This window comes from Calliopsis andreniformis, unplaced genomic scaffold, assembly GCF_051401765.1.
Source record: "Calliopsis andreniformis isolate RMS-2024a unplaced genomic scaffold, iyCalAndr_principal scaffold0211, whole genome shotgun sequence".
Classification (NCBI taxonomy): domain Eukaryota; kingdom Metazoa; phylum Arthropoda; class Insecta; order Hymenoptera; family Andrenidae; genus Calliopsis; species Calliopsis andreniformis.
In genome coordinates, this window is record NW_027480620.1 from 263,351 (window position 1) to 289,685 (window position 26,335).

Genomic DNA, 26,335 nt, shown 5'->3' on the forward strand with positions numbered 1-26,335 from the left:
TGGTTATTATTGCTATTATAATGATAAATATGGTTATTTCCATGTTTATTATGGTTATAATTATGAATATTATGATTATTATAGTTATTATGATTATTATGATTATTATGGCTAGTATAATGCTTATTATGATTATTTCCAAGCTTATTATGGTTATTATTATAATTATTACGATTATTATGGTTATTATGATTAGTATGGTTACTATGGCTAGTATAACGGTTATTATGATTATTTCAAAGCTTATTATGTTTATTATTATGATTACTCTGATTATTATATGTCTAGGTATAATTATGATGAATATTATGGTCATCGTTAGGATCATTATGGTTATTACGACGATTATGGTTATCACGTTAATAATAATGGTTATTAAGATTATTTCCATGACTATTCTGTTTATTATGATGATTACTATGATCATTATGGTTGTTAGTATGATTATTATGATCACCATTCTGATTATTATGGCTATTGTGATTTTTATTGCTATTATGGCTATTATAATGATTATTACGATTATTTCCAAGCTCATTATTGTTACTATTACGACTATTATGATTATTATGGCTATTATGACTATTATAGTTGTTAGGGGTAGTATAATGTATATTATGATTATTTCCGAACCCATTATGATTATTATTATGATTATTATGATTATTACGGATCTTGATATAATTATCATGGATATTATGGTCATCATTAAGATTATTATGGTTCCTATGATTATTGTGATTATTGCTATGCCTATTAACATTACAATTACGATTATTACGATTATTGTAGTAATTACGATGATCGCTATGATTATTATAGCTGCTAGTATGATTTTTATGATCAACATTCAGATTATTATGGCTATTATGATTTTTATGGTTATTATTGCTATTATAATGATAAATATGGTTATTTCCATGTTTATTATGGTTATAATTATGAATATTATGATTATTATAGTTATTATGATTATTATGATTATTATGGCTAGTATAATGCTTATTATGATTATTTCCAAGCTTATTATGGTTATTATTATAATTATTACGATTATTATGGTTATTATGATTAGTATGGTTACTATGGCTAGTATAACGGTTATTATGATTATTTCAAAGCTTATTATGTTTATTATTATGATTACTCTGATTATTATATGTCTAGGTATAATTATGATGAATATTATGGTCATCGTTAGGATCATTATGGTTATTACGACGATTATGGTTATCACGTTAATAATAATGGTTATTAAGATTATTTCCATGACTCTTCTGTTTATTATGATGATTACTATGATCATTATGGTTGTTAGTATGGTTACTATGATCACCATTCTGATTATTATGGCTATTGTGATTTTTATGGCTATTATGACTACTATAATGATTGTTAGGATTATTTCCAAGTTCATTATTGTTATTAATACTACTATTATTATTATTATGGCTATTATGACTATTATGGTTGTTATGGCTAGTATAATGTATATTATGATTATTTCCGAACCTATTATGGTTATTATTATGATTATTATGATTATTCCGGATCTTGGTATAATTATCATGGATATTATGATCATCATAAAGATTATTATGGTTACTATGATTATTGTGATTATTGCTATGCTTATTAACATTACAATTACGATTATTATCATTATTGTAGTTATTATGATGATCACTATGATTATTATGGCTGTTAGTATGATGATTATGATCAACATTCAGATTATTATGGCTATTATGATTTTTATGGTTATTATTGCTATTATAATGATAAATATGATTATTTCCAAGTTTATTATGGTTATTATTATGACTATTATGATTATTATAGTTATTATGATTATTATGATTATTATGGCTAGTATAATGCTTATTATGATTATTTCCAAGCTTATTATGGTTATTATTATAATTATTACGATTATTATGGTTATTATGATTAGTATGGTTACTATGGCTAGTATAACGGTTATTATGATTATTTCAAGGCTTATTATGTTTATTATTATGATTACTCTGATTATTATATGTCTAGGTATAATTATGATGAATATTATGGTCATCATTAGGATCATTATGGTTATTACGATGATTATGGTTATTACGTTAATAATAATGGTTATTAAGATTATTTGCATGACTCTTCTGTTTATTATGATGATTACTATGATCATTATGGTTGTTAGTATGATTATTATGACCACCATTCTGATTCTTATGGCTATTGTGATTTTTATGGCTATTATGACTATTATAATGAATATTACGATTATTTCCAAGTTCATTATTGTTATTATTACGACTATTATGATTATAATGGCTATTATGACTATTATAGTTGTTAGGGGTAGTATAATGTATATTATGATTATTTCCGAACCAATTATGGTTATTATTATGATTATTATGATTATTACGGATCTTGGTATAATTATCATGGATATTATGATCATCATTAAGATTATTATGGTTACTATGATTATTGTGATTATTGCTATGCTTATTAACATTACAATAACGATTATTATGATTATTGTAGTTATTATGATGATCACTATGATTATTATGGCTGTTAGTATGATTATTATGATCAACATTCAGATTATTATGGCCATTACGATTTTTATGGTTATTATTGCTATTATAAAGATAAATATGATTATTTCCAAGTTTATTACGGTTATTATTATGACTATTGTGATTATTATAGTTATTATGATTATTATGATTATTATGGCTAGTATAATGCTTATTATGCTTATTTCCAGGCTTATTATGGTTATTATTATAATTATTATGATTACTATGGTTATTATGATTATTATGGCTACTATGGCTAGTATAACGGTTATTATGATTATTTCAAAGCTTATTATGTTTATTATTATGGTTACTATGATTATTATGGATCTTGGTATAATTATGATGAATATAATGATCATCATTAAGATCATTATGGTTATTGCGATTATTATGACTATTATGATTACTCTAGTTATTATGATTATTATGGTTATTATGGCTAGTATAAAGGTTATTATGATTATTTCAAAGCTTATTATGCTTATTATTATGATCACTCTGATTATTATATGTCTAGGTATAATTATGATGAATATTATGGTCATCATTAAGATCATTATGGTTATTACGTTAATAATAATGATTATTAAGATTATTTCCATGACTATTCTGTTTATTATGATGATTACTATGATCATTACGGTTGTTAGTATGATTATTATGATCACCATTCTGATTATTATGGCTATTGTGATTTTTATGGCTATTATGACTATTATAATGATTATTACGATTATTTCCAAGTTCATTATTGTTATTATTACGACTATTATTATTATTATGGCTATTACGGCTATTATAGTTGTTAGGCGTAGTATAATGTATATTATGATTATTTCCGAACCTATTATGGTAATTATTATGATTATTATGATTATTACGTATCTTGGTATAATTATCATGGATATAATGATCATCATTAAGATTATTATGGGTTCTATGATTATTGTGATTATTGCTATGCTTATTAACATTACAATTACGATTATTATGATTATTGTAGTTATTATGATGATCACTATGATTATTATGGTTGTTAGTATGATTATTAGGATCAACATTCAGATTATTATGGCTATTATGATTTTTATGTTTATTATTGCTATTATAATGATAAATATGATTATTTCCAAGTTTATTACGGTTATTATTATCACTATTATGATTATTGTAGGTATTATGATTATTATGGTTACTATGGCTTGTATAACGGTTATTATGATTATTTCAAAGCTTATTATGTTTATTATTATGGTTACTATGCTTATTATGGATCCTGGTATAATTATGATGAATATTATGGTCATCATTAAGATCATTATGGTTATTACGATGATTATGGTTATTACGATAATCATAATGATTATTAAGATTATTTCCATGACTATTCTGTTTATTGTGATGATTACTATGATCATTATGATTGTTAGTATGATTATTATGACCACCATTCAGATTATTACGGCTATTGTTATTTTTATTGCTATTATGGCTATTATAATGATTATTACGATTATTTCCAAGTTCATTATTGTTATTATTACGACTATTATTATTATTATGGCTATTATGGCTATTATAGTTGTTAGGGGTAGTATAATGTATATTATGATTATTTCCGAACCTATTATGGTTATTATAATGATTATTATGATTATTACGGATCTTGGTATAATTATCATGGATATAATGATAATCATTAAGATTATTATGGGTTCTATGATTATTGTGATTATTGCTATGCTTATTAACATTACAATTACGATTATTATGATAATTGTAGTTATTATGATGATCACTATGATTATTATGGCTGTTAGTATGATTATTATGATCAACATTCAGATTATTATGGCTATTATGATTTTTATGGTTATTATTGCTATTATAACGATAAATATGATTATTTCCAAGTTTATTATGGTTATTATTATGACTACAATGATTATTATAGTTATTATGGTTATTATGATTATTATGGCTAGTATAATGCTTATTATGGTTATTTCCAAGCTTATTATGGTTATTATTATAATTATTATGATGAGTATGGTTATTATGATTATTATGGCTACTATGGCTAGTATAACGGTTATTATGATAATTTCAAAGCTTATTATGTTTATTATTATGGTTACTATGATTATTATGGATCTTGGTATAATTATGATGAATATAATGACCATCATTAAGATCATTATGGTTATTACGATGATTATGTTTATTACGTTAATAATAATGGTTATTAAGATTATTTCCATGACTATTCTGTTTATTATGATGATTACTATGATCATTAAGATTGTTAGTATTATTATTATGATCACCATTCTGATTATTATGCCTATTGTGATTTTTATGGCTATTATGACTATTGTAATGATTATTACGATTATTTCCATGTTCATTATTGTAATTATTACGACTATTATGATTATTATGGCTATTGTGACTATTATGGTTGTTATGGCTGGTATAATGTATATTATGATTATTTCCGAACCCATTATGGTCATTATTATGATTATTATGATTATTACGGATCTTGATATAATTATCATGAATATTATGATCATCATTAATATTATCACGGTAACTATGACTATTGTGATTATTGCTAAGCTTATTAACATTACAATTACGATTATTATGATTATTGTAGTTATTATGATGATCACTATGATCATTATGGTTGTTAGTATGATCATTATGATCACCATTCTGATTCTTATGGCTATTGTGATTTTTATGGCTATTACGACTATTATAATGATTATTACGATTATTTCCAAGTTCCTTATTGTTATTAATACGACTATTATGATTATTATGGCTATTATGTCTATTATTGTTGTTATGTCTAATATAAGGCATATTATGATTATTTGCGAACTAATTATGGTTATTATTATTATTATTATGATTATTACGGATCTTGGTATAATTATCATGGATATTATTATCATCATTAAGATTATTATGGTTTCTATGATTATTGTGATTATTGCTATGCTTATTAACATTACAATTACGATTATTATGATTATTGTATTATTATGATTATCCCAATGATGATTATGGCTGTTAGTATGATTATTATGATCAACATTCAGATTATCGTGGCTATTATGATTTTTATGGTTATTCTTGCTATTATAATGATAAATATGATTATTTCCATGTTTATTATGGTTATTATTATGACTACTATGATTATTATGGTTATTATGATTATTATGATTATTATGGCTAGTATAATGCTTATTATGATTATTTCCAGGCTTATTATGGTTATTATTATAATTATTATGATTATTATTGGTTATTATGATTATTATGGTTACTATGGCTAGCATAACGGTTATTATGATTATTTCAAAGCCTATTATGTTTATTATTATGGTTACTATGATTATTATGGGTCTTGGTATAATTCTGATGAATATCATGATCATCATTAAGATCATTATGGTTATTGCGATCATTATGACTATTATGATTATTCTAGTCATTATGATTATTATGGTTATTATGGCTAGTATAAAGGTTATTATGATTATTTCAAAGCTTATTATGTTTATTATTATGATTACTCTGATTATTATATGTCTAGGTATAATTATGATGAATACTATGGTCATCATTAATATCATTATGGTTATTACGATGATTATGGCTATTACGTTTATAATAATGGTTATTAAGATTATTTCCATGACTATTCTGTTTATTATGATGATTACTATGATCATTATGGTTGTTAGTATTATTATTATGATCACCAGTCTGATTATTATGGCTATTGTGATTTTTATGGCTATTATGACTATTATAATGATTATTACGATTATTTCCAAGTTCATTATTGTTATTATTACGACTATTACGATTATTATGGCAATTATGACTATTATGGTTGCTATGGCTAGTATAATGTATATTATGATTATTTCCGAACTCATTATGGTTATTATTATGATTATTATGGTTATTACGGATCTTGGCATAATTATCATGGATATTATGGTCATCATTAAGATTATTATGGTTACTATGACTATTGTGACTATTGCCTTGATTATTAACATTACAATTACGATTATTATCATTATTGTAGTTATTATGATGATCACTTTGATTATTATGGCTGTTAGTATGATGATTATGATCAACATTCAGACTATTATAGCTATTATGATTTTTATGGTTATTATTGCTATTATAACGATAAATATGATTATTTCCAAGTTTATTATGGCTATTACTATAACTATTACGATTATTATGGTTATTATGATTAGTATGGTTACTATGGCTAGTATAACGGTGACTATGATTATTTCAAAGCTTATTATGTTTATTATTATGATTACTCTGATTATTATATGTCTAGGTATAATTATGATGAATATTATGGTCATCATTAAGATCATTATGGTTATTACGATGATTATGGTTATTACGTAAATAATAATGGTTATTAAGATTATTTCCATGACTATTCTGTTTATTATGATGATTACTATGGTTATTGTGGTTGTTAGTATTATTATTATGATCACCATTCTGATTATTATGCCTAATGTGATTTTTATGGCTATTATGACTATTGTAATGATTATTACGATTATTTCCAAGTTCATTATTGTAATTATTACGACTATTATGATTATTATGGCTATTATGACTATTATGGTTGTTATGGCTGGTATAATGTATATTATGATTATTTCCGAGCCCATTATGGTTATTATTATGATTATTATGATTATCACGGATCTTGATATAATTATCATGAATATTATGATCATCATTAATATTATTACGGTAACTATGATTATTGTGATTATTGCTAAGCTTATTAACATTACAATTACGATTATTATGATTATTGTAGTTATTATGATGATCACTATGATCATTATGGTTGTTAGTATGATTATTATGATCACCATTCTGATTCTTATGGCTACTGTGATTTTTATGGCTATTATGACTATTATAATGATTATTACGATTATTTCCAAGTTCATTATTGTTATTATTACGACTATTATGATTATTATGGCTATTATGTCTATTATGGTTGTTATGGCTAGTATAAACTATATTATGATTATTTCCTAACCTATTATGGTTATTATTATATTATTATTTCCAAGTTTATTATGGTTATTATTATGACTATTATGATTATTATAGTTATTATGATTATTATGATTATTACGGCTAGTATAATGCTTATTATGATTATTTCCAAGCTTATTATGGCTATTATTATAACTATTACGATTATTATGGTTATTATGATTAGTATGGTTGCTATGGCTAGTATAACGGTGACTATGATTATTTCAAAGCTTATTATGTTTATTATTATGATTACTCTGATTATTATATGTCTAGGTATAATTATGATGAATATAATGATCATCATTAAGATCATTATGGTTATTACGATGATTATGGTTATTACGTAAATAATAATGGTTATTAAGATTATTTCCATGACTATTCTGTTTATTATGATGATTACTATGGTCATTGTGGTTGTTAGTATTATTATTATGATCACCATTCTGATTATTATGCCTAACGTGATTTTTATGGCTATTATGACTATTGTAATGATTATTACGATTATTTCCAAGTTCATTATTGTAATTATTACGACTATTATGGTTATTGCGATTATTATGACTATTATGATTACTCTAGTTATTATGATTATTATGGTTATTATGGCTAGTATAAAGGTTATTATGATTATTTCAAAGCTTATTATGCTTATTATTATGATCACTCTGATTATTATATGTCTAGGTATAATTATGATGAATATTATGGTCATCATTAAGATCATTATGGTTATTACGTTAATAATAATGATTATTAAGATTATTTCCATGACTATTCTGTTTATTATTATGATTACTATTATCATTATGGTTGTTAGTATGATTATTATGATCACCATTCTGATTATTATGGCTATTGTGATTTTTATGGTTATTATTGCTATTATAATGATAAATATGGTTATTTCCATGTTTATTATGGTTATAATTATGAATATTATGATTATTATAGTTATTATGATTATTATGATTATTATGGCTAGTATAATGCTTATTATGATTATTTCCAAGCTTATTATGGTTATTATTATAATTATTACGATTATTATGGTTATTATGATTAGTATGGTTACTATGGCTAGTATAACGTTTATTATGATTATTTCAAAGCTTATTATGTTTATTATTATGATTACTCTGATTATTATATATCTAGGTATAATTATGATGAATATTATGGTCATCGTTAGGATCATTATGGTTGTTACGACGATTATGGTTATCACGTTAATAATAATGGTTATTAAGATTATTTCCATGACTCTTCTGTTTATTACGATGATTACTATGATCATTATGGTTGTTAGTGTGGTTATTATGATCACCATTCTGATTATTATGGCTATTGTGATTTTTATGGCTATTATGACTATTATAATGATTGTTAGGATTATTTCCAAGTTCATTATTGTTATTACTACTACTATTATTATTATTATGGCTATTATGACTATTATGGTTGTTATGGCTAGTATAATGTATATTATGATTATTTCCGAACCTATTATGGTTATTATTATGATTATTATGATTATTCCGGATCTTGGTATAATTATCATGGATATTATGATCATCATTAAGATTATTATGGTTACTATGATTGTTGTGATTATTGCTATGCTTATTAACATTACAATTACGATTATTATCATTATTGTAGTTATTATGATGATCACTTTGATTATTATGGCTGTTAGTATGATGATTATGATCAACATTCAGACTATTATAGCTATTATGATTTTTATGGTTATTATTGCTATTATAACGATAAATATGATTATTTCCAAGTTTATTATGGTTATTATTATGACTATTATGATTATTATAGTTATTATGATTATTATAATTATTATGGCTAGTATAATGCTTATTATGATTATTTCCAAGCTTATTATGGTTATTATTATAACTATTACGATTATTATGGTTATTATGATTAGTATGGTTACTATGGCTAGTATAACGGTGATTATGATTATTTCAAAGCTTATTATGTTTATTATTATGATTACTCTGATTATTATATGTCTAGGTATAATTATGATGAATACTATGGTCATCATTAAGATCATTATGGTTATTACGATGATTACGGTTATTACGTTTATAATAATGGTTATTAAGATTATTTCCATGACTATTCTGTTTATTATGATGATTACTATGATCATTATGGTTGTTAGTATTATTATTATGATCACCATTCTGATTATTATGGCTATTGTGATTTTTATGGCTACTATGACTATTATAATGATTATTACGATTATTTCCAAGTTCATTATTGTTATTATTACGACTATTACGATTATTATGGCAATTATGACTATTATGGTTGCTATGGCTAGTATAATGTATATTATGATTATTTCCGAACTCATTATGGTTATTATTATGATTATTATGGTTATTACGGATCTTGGCATAATTATCATGGATATTATGGTCATCATTAAGATTATTATGGTTACTATGACTATTGTGACAATTGCTTTGATTATTAACATTACAATTACGATTATTATCATTATTGTAGTTATTATGATGATCACTTTGATTATTATGGCTGTTAGTATGATGATTATGATCAACATTCAGACTATTATAGCTATTATGATTTTTATGGTTATTATTGCTATTATAACGATAAATATGATTATTTCCAAGTTTATTATGGTTATTATTATGACTATTATGATTATTATAGTTATTATGATTATTATGATTATTACGGCTAGTATAATGCTTATTATGATTATTTCCAAGCTTATTATGGCTATTATTATAACTATTACGATTATTATGGTTATTATGATTAGTATGGTTACTATGGCTAGTATAACGGTGACTATGATTATTTCAAAGCTTATTATGTTTATTATTATGATTACTCTGATTATTATATGTCTAGGTATAATTATGATGAATATAATGATCATCATTAAGATCATTATGGTTATTACGATGATTATGGTTATTACGTAAATAATAATGGTTATTAAGATTATTTCCATGACTATTCTGTTTATTATGATGATTACTATGGTCATTGTGGTTGTTAGTATTATTATTATGATCACCATTCTGATTATTATGCCTAACGTGATTTTTATGGCTATTATGACTATTGTAATGATTATTACGATTATTTCCAAGTTCATTATTGTAATTATTACGACTATTATGGTTATTGCGATTATTATGACTATTATGATTACTCTAGTTATTATGATTATTATGGTTATTATGGCTAGTATAAAGGTTATTATGATTATTTCAAAGCTTATTATGCTTATTATTATGATCACTCTGATTATTATATGTCTAGGTATAATTATGATGAATATTATGGTCATCATTAAGATCATTATGGTTATTACGTTAATAATAATGATTATTAAGATTATTTCCATGACTATTCTGTTTATTATTATGATTACTATTATCATTATGGTTGTTAGTATGATTATTATGATCACCATTCTGATTCTTATGGCTATTGTGATTTTTATGGCTATTATGACTATTATAATGATTATTACGATTATTTCCAAGTTCATTATTGTTATTATTACGACTATTATGATTATTATGGCTATTATGTCTATTATGGTTGTTATGGCTAGTATAAACTATATTATGATTATTTCCTAACCTATTATAGTTATTATTATATTATTATTTCCAAGTTTATTATGGTTATTATTATGACTATTATGATTATTATAGTTATTATGATTATTATGATTATTACGGCTAGTATAATGCTTATTATGATTATTTCCAAGCTTATTATGGCTATTATTATAACTATTACGATTATTATGGTTATTATGATTAGTATGGTTACTATGGCTAGTATAACGGTGACTATGATTATTTCAAAGCTTATTATGTTTATTATTATGATTACTCTGATTATTATATGTCTAGGTATAATTATGATGAATATAATGATCATCATTAAGATCATTATGGTTTTTGCGATTATTATGACTATTATGATTACTCTAGTTATTATGATTATTATGGTTATTATGGCTAGTATAAAGGTTATTATGATTATTTCAAAGCTTATTATGCTTATTATTATGATCACTCTGATTATTATATGTCTAGGTATAATTATGATGAATATTATGGTCATCATTAAGATCATTATGGTTATTACGTTAATAATAATGATTATTAAGATTATTTCCATGACTATTCTGTTTATTATTATGATTACTATTATCATTATGGTTGTTAGTATGATTATTATGATCACCATTCTGATTATTATGGCTATTGTGATTTTTATGGTTATTATTGCTATTATAATGATAAATATGGTTATTTCCATGATTATTATGGTTATAATTATGAATATTATGATTATTATAGTTATTATGATTATTATGATTATTATGGCTAGTATAATGCTTATTATGATTATTTCCAAGCTTATTATGGTTATTATTATAATTATTACGATTATTATGGTTATTATGATTAGTATGGTTACTATGGCTAGTATAACGTTTATTATGATTATTTCAAAGCTTATTATGTTTATTATTATGATTACTCTGATTATTATATATCTAGGTATAATTATGATGAATATTATGGTCATCGTTAGGATCATTATGGTTATTACGACGATTATGGTTATCACGTTAATAATAATGGTTATTAAGATTATTTCCATGACTCTTCTGTTTATTACGATGATTACTATGATCATTATGGTTGTTAGTGTGGTTATTATGATCACCATTCTGATTATTATGGCTATTGTGATTTTTATGGCTATTATGACTATTATAATGATTGTTAGGATTATTTCCAAGTTCATTATTGTTATTACTACTACTATTATTATTATTATGGCTATTATGACTATTATGGTTGTTATGGCTAGTATAATGTATATTATGATTATTTCCGAACCTATTATGGTTATTATTATGATTATTATGATTATTCCGGATCTTGGTATAATTATCATGGATATTATGATCATCATTAAGATTATTATGGTTACTATGATTGTTGTGATTATTGCTATGCTTATTAACATTACAATTACGATTATTATCATTATTGTAGTTATTATGATGATCACTATGATTATTATGGCTGTTAGTATGATGATTATGATCAACATTCAGATTATTATGGCTATTATGATTTTTATGGTTATTATTGCTATTATAATGATAAATATGATTATTTCCAAGTTTATTATGGTTATTATTATGACTATTATGATTATTATAGTTATTATGATTATTATGATTATTATGGCTAGTATAATGCTTATTATGATTATTTCCAAGCTTATTATGGTTATTATTATAATTATTACGATTATTATGGTTGTTATGGTTAGTATGGTTACTATGGCTAGTATAACGGTTATTATGATTATTCCAAAGCTTATTATGTTTATTATTATGATTACTCTGATTATTATATGTCTAGGTATAATTATGATGAATACTATGGTCATCATTAAGATCATTATGGTTATTACGATGATTATGGTTATTACGTTTATAATAATGGTTATTAAGATTATTTCCATGACTATTCTGTTTATTATGATGATTACTATGATCATTATGGTTGTTAGTATTATTATTATGATCACCATTCTGATTATTATGGCTATTGTGATTTTTATGGCTATTATGACTATTATAATGATTATTACGATTATTTCCAAGTTCATTATTGTTATTATTACGACTATTACGATTATTATGGCAATTATGACTATTATGGTTGCTATGGCTAGTATAATGTATATTATGATTATTTCCGAACTCATTATGGTTATTATTATGATTATTATGGTTATTACGGATCTTGGCATAATTATCATGGATATTATGGTCATCATTAAGATTATTATGGTTACTATGACTATTGTGACAATTGCTTTGATTATTAACATTACAATTACGATTATTATTATTATTGTAGTTATTATGATGATCACTTTGATTATTATGGCTGTTAGTATGATGATTATGATCAACATTCAGACTATTATAGCTATTATGATTTTTATGGTTATTATTGCTATTATAACGATAAATATGATTATTTCCAAGTTTATTATGGTTATTATTATGACTATTATGATTATTATAGTTATTATGATTATTATGATTATTACGGCTAGTATAATGCTTATTATGATTATTTCCAAGCTTATTATGGCTATTATTATAACTATTACGATTATTATGGTTATTATGATTAGTATGGTTACTATGGCTAGTATAACGGTGACTATGATTATTTCAAAGCTTATTATGTTTATTATTATGATTACTCTGATTATTATATGTCTAGGTATAATTATGATGAATATTATGGTCATCATTAAGATCATTATGGTTATTACGATGATTATGGTTATTACGTAAATAATAATGGTTATTAAGATTATTTCCATGACTATTCTGTTTATTATGATGATTACTATGGTCATTGTGGTTGTTAGTATTATTATTATGATCACCATTCTGATTATTATGCCTAATGTGATTTTTATGGCTATTATGACTATTGTAATGATTATTACGATTATTTCCAAGTTCATTATTGTAATTATTACGACTATTATGATTATTATGGCTATTATGACTATTATGGTTGTTATGGCTGGTATAATGTATATTATGATTATTTCCGAGCCCATTATGGTTATTATTATGATTATTATGATTATCACGGATCTTTATATAATTATCATGAATATTATGATCGTCATTAATATTATTACGGTAACTATGATTATTGTGATTATTGCTAAGCTTATTAACATTACAATTACGATTATTATGATTATTGTAGTTATTATGATGATCACTATGATCATTATGGTTGTTGGTATGATTATTATGATCACCATTCTGATTCTTATGGCTATTGTGATTTTTATGGCTATTATGACTATTATAATGATTATTACGATTATTTCCAAGTTCATTATTGTTATTATTACGACTATTATGATTATTATGGCTATTATGTCTATTATGGTTGTTATGGCTAGTATAAACTATATTATGATTATTTCCTAACCTATTATGGTTATTATTACGATTATTATGATTATTACGGATCTTGGTATAATTATCATGGATATTATGATCATCATTAAGATTATTATGGTTTCTATGATTATTGTGATTATTGCTATGCTTATTAACATTACAATTACGATTATTATGATTATTGTATTATTATGATTATCCCAATGATGATTATGGCTGTTAGTATGATTATTATGATCAACATTCATATTATCATGGCTATTATGATTTTTATGGTTATTCTTGCTATTATAATGATAAATATGATTATTTCCAAGTTTATTATGGTTATTATTATGACTACTATGATTATTATAGTTATTATGATTATTATGATTATTATGGCTAGTATAATGCTTATTATGATTATTTCCAGGCTTATTATGGTTATTATTATAATTATTATGATTATTATTGGTTATTATGATTATTATGGTTACTATGGCTAGCATAACGGTTATTATGATTATTTCAAAGCTTATTATGTTTATTCTTATGGCTACTATGATTATTATGGGTCTTGGTATAATTATGATGAATATCATGATCATCATTAAGATCATTATGGTTATTGCGATCATTATGACTATTATGATTATTCTAGTTATTGCGATTATTATGGTTATTATGGCTAGTATAAAGGTTATTATGATTATTTCAAAGCTTATTATGTTTATTATTATGATTACTCTGATTATTATATGTCTAGGTATAATTATGATGAATACTATGGTCATCATTAAGATCATTATGGTTATTACGATGATTATGGTTATTACGTTTATAATAATGGTTATTAAGATTATTTCCATGACTATTCTGTTTATTATGATGATTACTATGATCATTATGGTTGTTAGTATTATTATTATGATCACCATTCTGATTATTATGGCTATTGTGATTTTTATGGCTATTATGACTATTATAATGATTATTACGATTATTTCCAAGTTCATTACTGTTATTATTACGACTATGACGATTATTATGGCAATTATGACTATTATGGTTGCTATGGCTAGTATAATGTATATTATGATTATTTCCGAACTCATTATGGTTATTATTATGATTATTATGGTTATTACGGATCTTGGCATAATTATCATGGATATTATGGTCATCATTAAGATTATTATGGTTACTATGACTATTGTGACTATTGCCTTGATTATTAACATTACAATTACGATTATTATCATTATTGTAGTTATTATGATGATCACTTTGATTATTATGGCTGTTAGTATGATGATTATGATCAACATTCAGACTATTATAGCTATTATGATTTTTATGGTTATTATTGCTATTATAACGATAAATATGATTATTTCCAAGTTTATTATGGTTATTATTATGACTATTATGATTATTATAGTTATTATGATTATTATGATTATTATGGCTAGTATAATGCTTATTATGATTATTTCCAAGCTTATTATGGTTATTATTATAACTATTACGATTATTATGGTTATTATGATTAGTATGGTTACTATGGCTAGTATAACGGTGATTATGATTATTTCAAAGCTTATTATGTTTATTATTATGATTACTCTGATTATTATATGTCTAGGTATAATTATGATGAATACTATGGTCATCATTAAGATCATTATGGTTATTACGATGATTATGGTTATTACGTTTATAATAATGGTTATTAAGATTATTTCCATGACTATTCTGTTTATTATGATGATTACTATGATCATTATGGTTGTTAGTATTATTATTATGATCACCATTCTGATTATTATGGCTATTGTGATTTTTATGGCTATTATGACTATTATAATGATTATTACGATTATTTCCAAGTTCATTATTGTTATTATTACGACTATTACGATTATTATGGCAATTATGTCTATTATGGTTGCTATGGCTAGTATAATGTATATTATGATTATTTCCGAACTCATTATGGTTATTATTATGATTATTATGGTTATTACGGATCTTGGCATAATTATCATGGATATTATGGTCATCATTAAGATTATTATGGTTACTATGACTATTGTGACAATTGCTTTGATTATTAACATTACAATTACGATTATTATCATTATTGTAGTTATTATGATGATCACTTTGATTATTATGGCTGTTAGTATGATGATTATGATCAACATTCAGACTATTATAGCTATTATGATTTTTATGGTTATTATTGCTATTATAACGATAAATATGATTATTTCCAAGTTTATTATGGTTATTATTATGACTTTTATGATTATTATAGTTATTATGATTATTATGATTATTACGGCTAGTATAATGCTTATTATGATTATTTCCAAGCTTATTATGGCTATTATTATAACTATTACGATTATTATGGTTATTATGATTAGTATGGTTACTATGGCTAGTATAACGGTGACTATGATTATTTCAAAGCTTATTATGTTTATTATTATGATTACTCTGATTATTATATGTCTAGGTATAATTATGATGAATATAATGATCATCATTAAGATCATTATGGTTATTACGATGATTATGGTTATTACGTAAATAATAATGGTTATTAAGATTATTTCCATGACTATTCTGTTTATTATGATGATTACTATGGTCATTGTGGTTGTTAGTATTATTATTATGATCACCATTCTGATTATTATGCCTAACGTGATTTTTATGGCTATTATGACTATTGTAATGATTATTACGATTATTTCCAAGTTCATTATTGTAATTATTACGACTATTATGGTTATTGCGATTATTATGACTATTATGATTACTCTAGTTATTATGATTATTATGGTTATTATGGCTAGTATAAAGGTTATTATGATTATTTCAAAGCTTATTATGCTTATTATTATGATCACTCTGATTATTATATGTCTAGGTATAATTATGATGAATATTATGGTCATCATTAAGATCATTATGGTTATTACGTTAATAATAATGATTATTAAGATTATTTCCATGACTATTCTGTTTATTATTATGATTACTATTATCATTATGGTTGTTAGTATGATTATTATGATCACCATTCTGATTATTATGGCTATTGTGATTTTTATGGTTATTATTGCTATTATAATGATAAATATGGTTATTTCCATGTTTATTATGGTTATAATTATGAATATTATGATTATTATAGTTATTATGATTATTATGATTATTATGGCTAGTATAATGCTTATTATGATTATTTCCAAGCTTATTATGGTTATTATTATAATTATTACGATTATTATGGTTATTATGATTAGTATGGTTACTATGGCTAGTATAACGTTTATTATGATTATTTCAAAGCTTATTATGTTTATTATTATGATTACTCTGATTATTATATATCTAGGTATAATTATGATGAATACTATGGTCATCATTAAGATCATTATGGTTATTACGATGATTATGGTTATTACGTTTATAATAATGGTTATTAAGATTATTTCCATGACTATTCTGTTTATTATGATGATTACCATGATCATTATGGTTGTTAGTATTATTATTATGATCACCATTCTGATTATTATGGCTATTGTGATTTTTATGGCTATTATGACTATTATAATGATTATTACGATTATTTCCAAGTTCATTATTGTTATTATTACGACTATTACGATTATTATGGCAATTATGACTATTATGGTTGCTATGGCTAGTATAATGTATATTATGATTATTTCCGAACTCATTATGGTTATTATTATGATTATTATGGTTATTACGGATCTTGGCATAATTATCATGGATATCATGGTCATCATTAAGATTATTATGGTTACTATGACTATTGTGACAATTGCTTTGATTATTAACATTACAATTACGATTATTATCATTATTGTAGTTATTATGATGATCACTTTGATTATTATGGCTGTTAGTATGATGATTATGATCAACATTCAGACTATTATAGCTATTATGATTTTTATGGTTATTATTGCTATTATAACGATAAATATGATTATTTCCAAGTTTATTATGGTTATTATTATGACTATTATGATTATTATAGTTATTATGATTATTATGATTATTACGGCTAGTATAATGCTTATTATGATTATTTCCAAGCTTATTATGGCTATTATTATAACTATTACGATTATTATGGTTATTATGATTAGTATGGTTACTATGGCTAGTATAACGGTGACTATGATTATTTCAAAGCTTATTATGTTTATTATTATGATTACTCTGATTATTATATGTCTAGGTATAATTATGATGAATATTATGGTCATCATTAAGATCATTATGGTTATTACGATGATTATGGTTATTACGTAAATAATAATGGTTATTAAGATTATTTCCATGACTATTCTGTTTATTATGATGATTACTATGGTCATTGTGGTTGTTAGTATTATTATTATGATCACCATTCTGATTATTATGCCTAATGTGACTTTTATGGCTATTATGACTATTGTAATGATTATTACGATTATTTCCAAGTTCATTATTGTAATTATTACGACTATTATGATTATTATGGCTATTATGACTATTATGGTTGTTATGGCTGGTATAATGTATATTATGATTATTTCCGAGCCCATTATGGTTATTATTATGATTATTATGATTATCACGGATCTTGATATAATTATCATGAATATTATGATCATCATTAATATTATTACGGTAACTATGATTATTGTGATTATTGCTAAGCTTATTAACATTACAATTACGATTATTATGATTATTGTAGTTATTATGATGATCACTATGATCATTATGGTTGTTGGTATGATTATTATGATCACCATTCTGATTCTTATGGCTATTGTGATTTTTATGGCTATTATGACTATTATAATGATTATTACGATTATTTCCAAGTTCATTATTGTTATTATTACGACTATTATGATTATTATGGCTATTATGTCTATTATGGTTGTTATGGCTAGTATAAACTATATTATGATTATTTCCTAACCTATTATGGTTATTATTACGATTATTATGATTATTACGGATCTTGGTATAATTATCATGGATATTATGATCATCATTAAGATTATTATGGTTACTATGATTGTTGTGATTATTGCAATGCTTATTAACATTACAATTACGATTATTATCATTATTGTAGTTATTATGATGATCACTATGATTATTATGGCTGTTAGTATGATGATTATGATCAACATTCAGATTATTATGGCTATTATGATTTTTATGGTTATTATTGCTATTATAATGATAAATATGATTATTTCCAAGTTTATTATGGTTATTATTATGACTATTATGATTATTATAGTTATTATGATTATTATGATTATTATGGCTAGTATAATGCTTATTATGATTATTTCCAAGCTTATTATGGTTATTATTATAATTATTACGATTATTATGGTTGTTATGGTTAGTATGGTTACTATGGCTAGTATAACGGTTATTATGATTATTCCAAAGCTTATTATGTTTATTATTATGATTACTCTGATTATTATATGTCTAGGTATAATTATGATGAATACTATGGTCATCATTAAGATCATTATGGTTATTACGATGATTATGGTTATTACGTTTATAATAATGGTTATTAAGATTATTTCCATGACTATTCTGTTTATTATGATGATTACTATGATCATTATGGTTGTTAGTATTATTATTATGATCACCATTCTGATTATTATGGCTATTGTGATTTTTATGGCTATTATGACTATTATAATGATTATTACGATTATTTCCAAGTTCATTATTGTTATTATTACGACTATTACGATTATTATGGCAATTATGACTATTATGGTTGCTATGGCTAGTATAATGTATATTATGATTATTTCCGAACTCATTATGGTTATTATTATGATTATTATGGTTATTACGGATCTTGGCATAATTATCATGGATATTATGGTCATCATTAAGATTATTATGGTTACTATGACTATTGTGACAATTGCTTTGATTATTAACATTACAATTACGATTATTATCATTATTGTAGTTATTATGATGATCACTTTGATTATTATGGCTGTTAGTATGATGATTATGATCAACATTCAGACTATTATAGCTATTATGATTTTTATGGTTATTATTGCTATTATAACGATAAATATGATTATTTCCAAGTTTATTATGGTTATTATTATGACTATTATGATTATTATAGTTATTATGATTATTATGATTATTACGGCTAGTATAATGCTTATTATGATTATTTCCAAGCTTATTATGGCTATTATTATAACTATTACGATTATTATGGTTATTATGATTAGTATGGTTACTATGGCTAGTATAACGGTGACTATGATTATTTCAAAGCTTATTATGTTTATTATTATGATTACTCTGATTATTATATGTCTAGGTATAATTATGATGAATATTATGGTCATCATTAAGATCATTATGGTTATTACGATGATTATGGTTATTACGTAAATAATAATGGTTATTAAGATTATTTCCATGACTATTCTGTTTATTATGATGATTACTATGGTCATTGTGGTTGTTAGTATTATTATTATGATCACCATTCTGATTATTATGCCTAATGTGATTTTTATGGCTATTATGACTATTGTAATGATTATTACGATTATTTCCAAGTTCATTATTGTAATTATTACGACTATTATGATTATTATGGCTATTATGACTATTATGGTTGTTATGGCTGGTATAATGTATATTATGATTATTTCCGAGCCCATTATGGTTATTATTATGATTATTATGATTATCACGGATCTTGATATAATTATCATGAATATTATGATCATCATTAATATTATTACGGTAACTATGATTATTGTGATTATTGCTAAGCTTATTAACATTACAATTACGATTATTATGATTATTGTAGTTATTATGATGATCACTATGATCATTATGGTTGTTGGTATGATTATTATGATCACCATTCTGATTCTTATGGCTATTGTGATTTTTATGGCTATTATAATGATTATTACGATTATTTCCAAGTTCATTATTGTTATTATTACGACTATTATGATTATTATGGCTATTATGTCTATTATGGTTGTTATGGCTAGTATAAACTATATTATGATTATTTCCTAACCTATTATGGTTATTATTACGATTATTATGATTATTACGGATCTTGGTATAATTATCATGGATATTATGATCATCATTAAGATTATTATGGTTTCTATGATTATTGTGATTATTGCTATGCTTATTAACATTACAATTACGATTATTATGATTATTGTATTATTATGATTATCCCAATGATGATTATGGCTGTTAGTATGATTATTATGATCAACATTCATATTATTATGGCTATTATGATTTTTATGGTTATTCTTGCTATTATAATGATAAATATGATTATTTCCAAGTTTATTATGGTTATTATTATGACTACTATGATTATTATAGTTATTATGATTATTATGATTATTATGGCTAGTATAATGCTTATTATGATTATTTCCAGGCTTATTATGGTTATTATTATAATTATTATGATTATTATTGGTTATTATGAATATTATGGTTACTATGGCTAGCATAACGGTTATTATGATTATTTCAAAGCTTATTATGTTTATTCTTATGGTTACTATGATTATTATGGGTCTTGGTATAATTATGATGAATATCATGATCATCATTAAGATCATTATGGTTATTGCGATCATTATGACTATTATGATTATTCTAGTTATTGCGATTATTATGGTTATTATGGCTAGTATAAAGGTTATTATGATTATTTCAAAGCTTATTATGTTTATTATTATGATTACTCTGATTATTATATGTCTAGGTATAATTATGATGAATACTATGGTCATCATTAATATCATTATGGTTATTACGATGATTATGGTTATTACGTTTATAATAATGGTTATTAAGATTATTTCCATGACTATTCTGTTTATTATGATGATTACTATGATCATTATGGTTGTTAGTATTATTATTATGATCACCATTCTGATTATTATGGCTATTGTGATTTTTATGGCTATTATGACTATTATAATGATTATTACGATTATTTCCAAGTTCATTATTGTTATTATTACGACTATTACGATTATTATGGCAATTATGACTATTATGGTTGCTATGGCTAGTATAATGTATATTATGATTATTTCCGAACTCATTATGGTTATTATTATGATTATTATGGTTATTACGGATCTTGGCATAATTATCATGGATATTATGGTCATCATTAAGATTATTATGGTTACTATGACTATTGTGACTATTGCCTTGATTATTAACATTACAATTACGATTATTATCATTATTGTAGTTATTATGATGATCACTTTGATTATTATGGCTGTTAGTATGATGATTATGATCAACATTCAGACTATTATAGCTATTATGATTTTTATGGTTATTATTGCTATTATAACGATAAATATGATTATTTCCAAGTTTATTATGGTTATTATTATGACTATTATGATTATTATAGTTATTATGATTATTATGATTATTATGGCTAGTATAATGCTTATTATGATTATTTCCAAGCTTATTATGGTTATTATTATAATTATTACGATTATTATGGTTGTTATGGTTAGTATGGTTACTATGGCTAGTATAACGGTTATTATGATTATTCCAAAGCTTATTATGTTTATTATTATGATTACTCTGATTATTATATGTCTAGGTATAATTATGATGAATACTATGGTCATCATTAAGATCATTATGGTTATTACGATGATTATGGTTATTACGTTTATAATAATGGTTATTAAGATTATTTCCATGACTATTCTGTTTATTATGATGATTACTATGATCATTATGGTTGTTAGTATTATTATTATGATCACCATTCTGATTATTATGGCTATTGTGATTTTTATGGCTATTATGACTATTATAATGATTATTACGATTATTTCCAAGTTCATTATTGTTATTATTACGACTATTACGATTATTATGGCAATTATGACTATTATGGTTGCTATGGCTAGTATAATGTATATTATGATTATTTCCGAACTCATTATGGTTATTATTATGATTATTATGGTTATTACGGATCTTGGCATAATTATCATGGATATTATGGTCATCATTAAGATTATTATGGTTACTATGACTATTGTGACAATTGCTTTGATTATTAACATTACAATTACGATTATTATCATTATTGTAGTTATTATGATGATCACTTTGATTATTATGGCTGTTAGTATGATGATTATGATCAACATTCAGACTATTATAGCTATTATGATTTTTATGGTTATTATTGCTATTATAACGATAAATATGATTATTTCCAAGTTTATTATGGTTATTATTATGACTATTATGATTATTATAGTTATTATGATTATTATGATTATTACGGCTAGTATAATGCTTATTATGATTATTTCCAAGCTTATTATGGCTATTATTATAACTATTACGATTATTATGGTTATTATGATTAGTATGGTTACTATGGCTAGTATAACGGTGACTATGATTATTTCAAAGCTTATTATGTTTATTATTATGATTACTCTGATTATTATATGTCTAGGTATAATTATGATGAATATTATGGTCATCATTAAGATCATTATGGTTATTACGATGATTATGGTTATTACGTAAATAATAATGGTTATTAAGATTATTTCCATGACTATTCTGTTTATTATGATGATTACTATGGTCATTGTGGTTGTTAGTATTATTATTATGATCACCATTCTGATTATTATGCCTAATGTGATTTTTATGGCTATTATGACTATTGTAATGATTATTACGATTATTTCCAAGTTCATTATTGTAATTATTACGACTATTATGATTATTATGGCTATTATGACTATTATGGTTGTTATGGCTGGTATAATGTATATTATGATTATTTCCGAGCCCATTATGGTTATTATTATGATTATTATGATTATCACGGATCTTGATATAATTATCATGAATATTATGATCATCATTAATATTATTACGGTAACTATGATTATTGTGATTATTGCTAAGCTTATTAACATTACAATTACGATTATTATGATTATTGTAGTTATTATGATGATCACTATGATCATTATGGTTGTTGGTATGATTATTATGATCACCATTCTGATTCTTATGGCTATTGTGATTTTTATGGCTATTATAATGATTATTACGATTATTTCCAAGTTCATTATTGTTATTATTACGACTATTATGATTATTATGGCTATTATGTCTATTATGGTTGTTATGGCTAGTATAAACTATATTATGATTATTTCCTAACCTATTATGGTTATTATTACGATTATTATGATTATTACGGATCTTGGTATAATTATCATGGATATTATGATCATCGTTAAGATTATTATGGTTTCTATGATTATTGTGATTATTGCTATGCTTATTAACATTACAATTACGATTATTATGATTATTGTATTATTATGATTATCCCAATGATGATTATGGCTGTTAGTATGATTATTATGATCAACATTCATATTATTATGGCTATTATGATTTTTATGGTTATTCTTGCTATTATAATGATAAATATGATTATTTCCAAGTTTATTATGGTTATTATTATGACTACTATGATTATTATAGTTATTATGATTATTATGATTATTATGGCTAGTATAATGCTTATTATGATTATTTCCAGGCTTATTATGGTTATTATTATAATTATTATGATTATTATTGGTTATTATGAATATTATGGTTACTATGGCTAGCATAACGGTTATTATGATTATTTCAAAGCTTATTATGTTTATTCTTATGGTTACTATGATTATTATGGGTCTTGGTATAATTATGATGAATATCATGATCATCATTAAGATCATTATGGTTATTGCGATCATTATGACTATTATGATTATTCTAGTTATTGCGATTATTATGGTTATTATGGCTAGTATAAAGGTTATTATGATTATTTCAAAGCTTATTATGTTTATTATTATGATTACTCTGATTATTATATGTCTAGGTATAATTATGATGAATACTATGGTCATCATTAATATCATTATGGTTATTACGATGATTATGGTTATTACGTTTATAATAATGGTTATTAAGATTATTTCCATGACTATTCTGTTTATTATGATGATTACTATGATCATTATGGTTGTTAGTATTATTATTATGATCACCATTCTGATTATTATGGCTATTGTGATTTTTATGGCTATTATGACTATTATAATGATTATTACGATTATTTCCAAGTTCATTATTGTTATTATTACGACTATTACGATTATTATGGCAATTATGACTATTATGGTTGCTATGGCTAGTATAATGTATATTATGATTATTTCCGAACTCATTATGGTTATTATTATGATTATTATGGTTATTACGGATCTTGGCATAATTATCATGGATATTATGGTCATCATTAAGATTATTATGGTTACTATGACTATTGTGACTATTGCCTTGATTATTAACA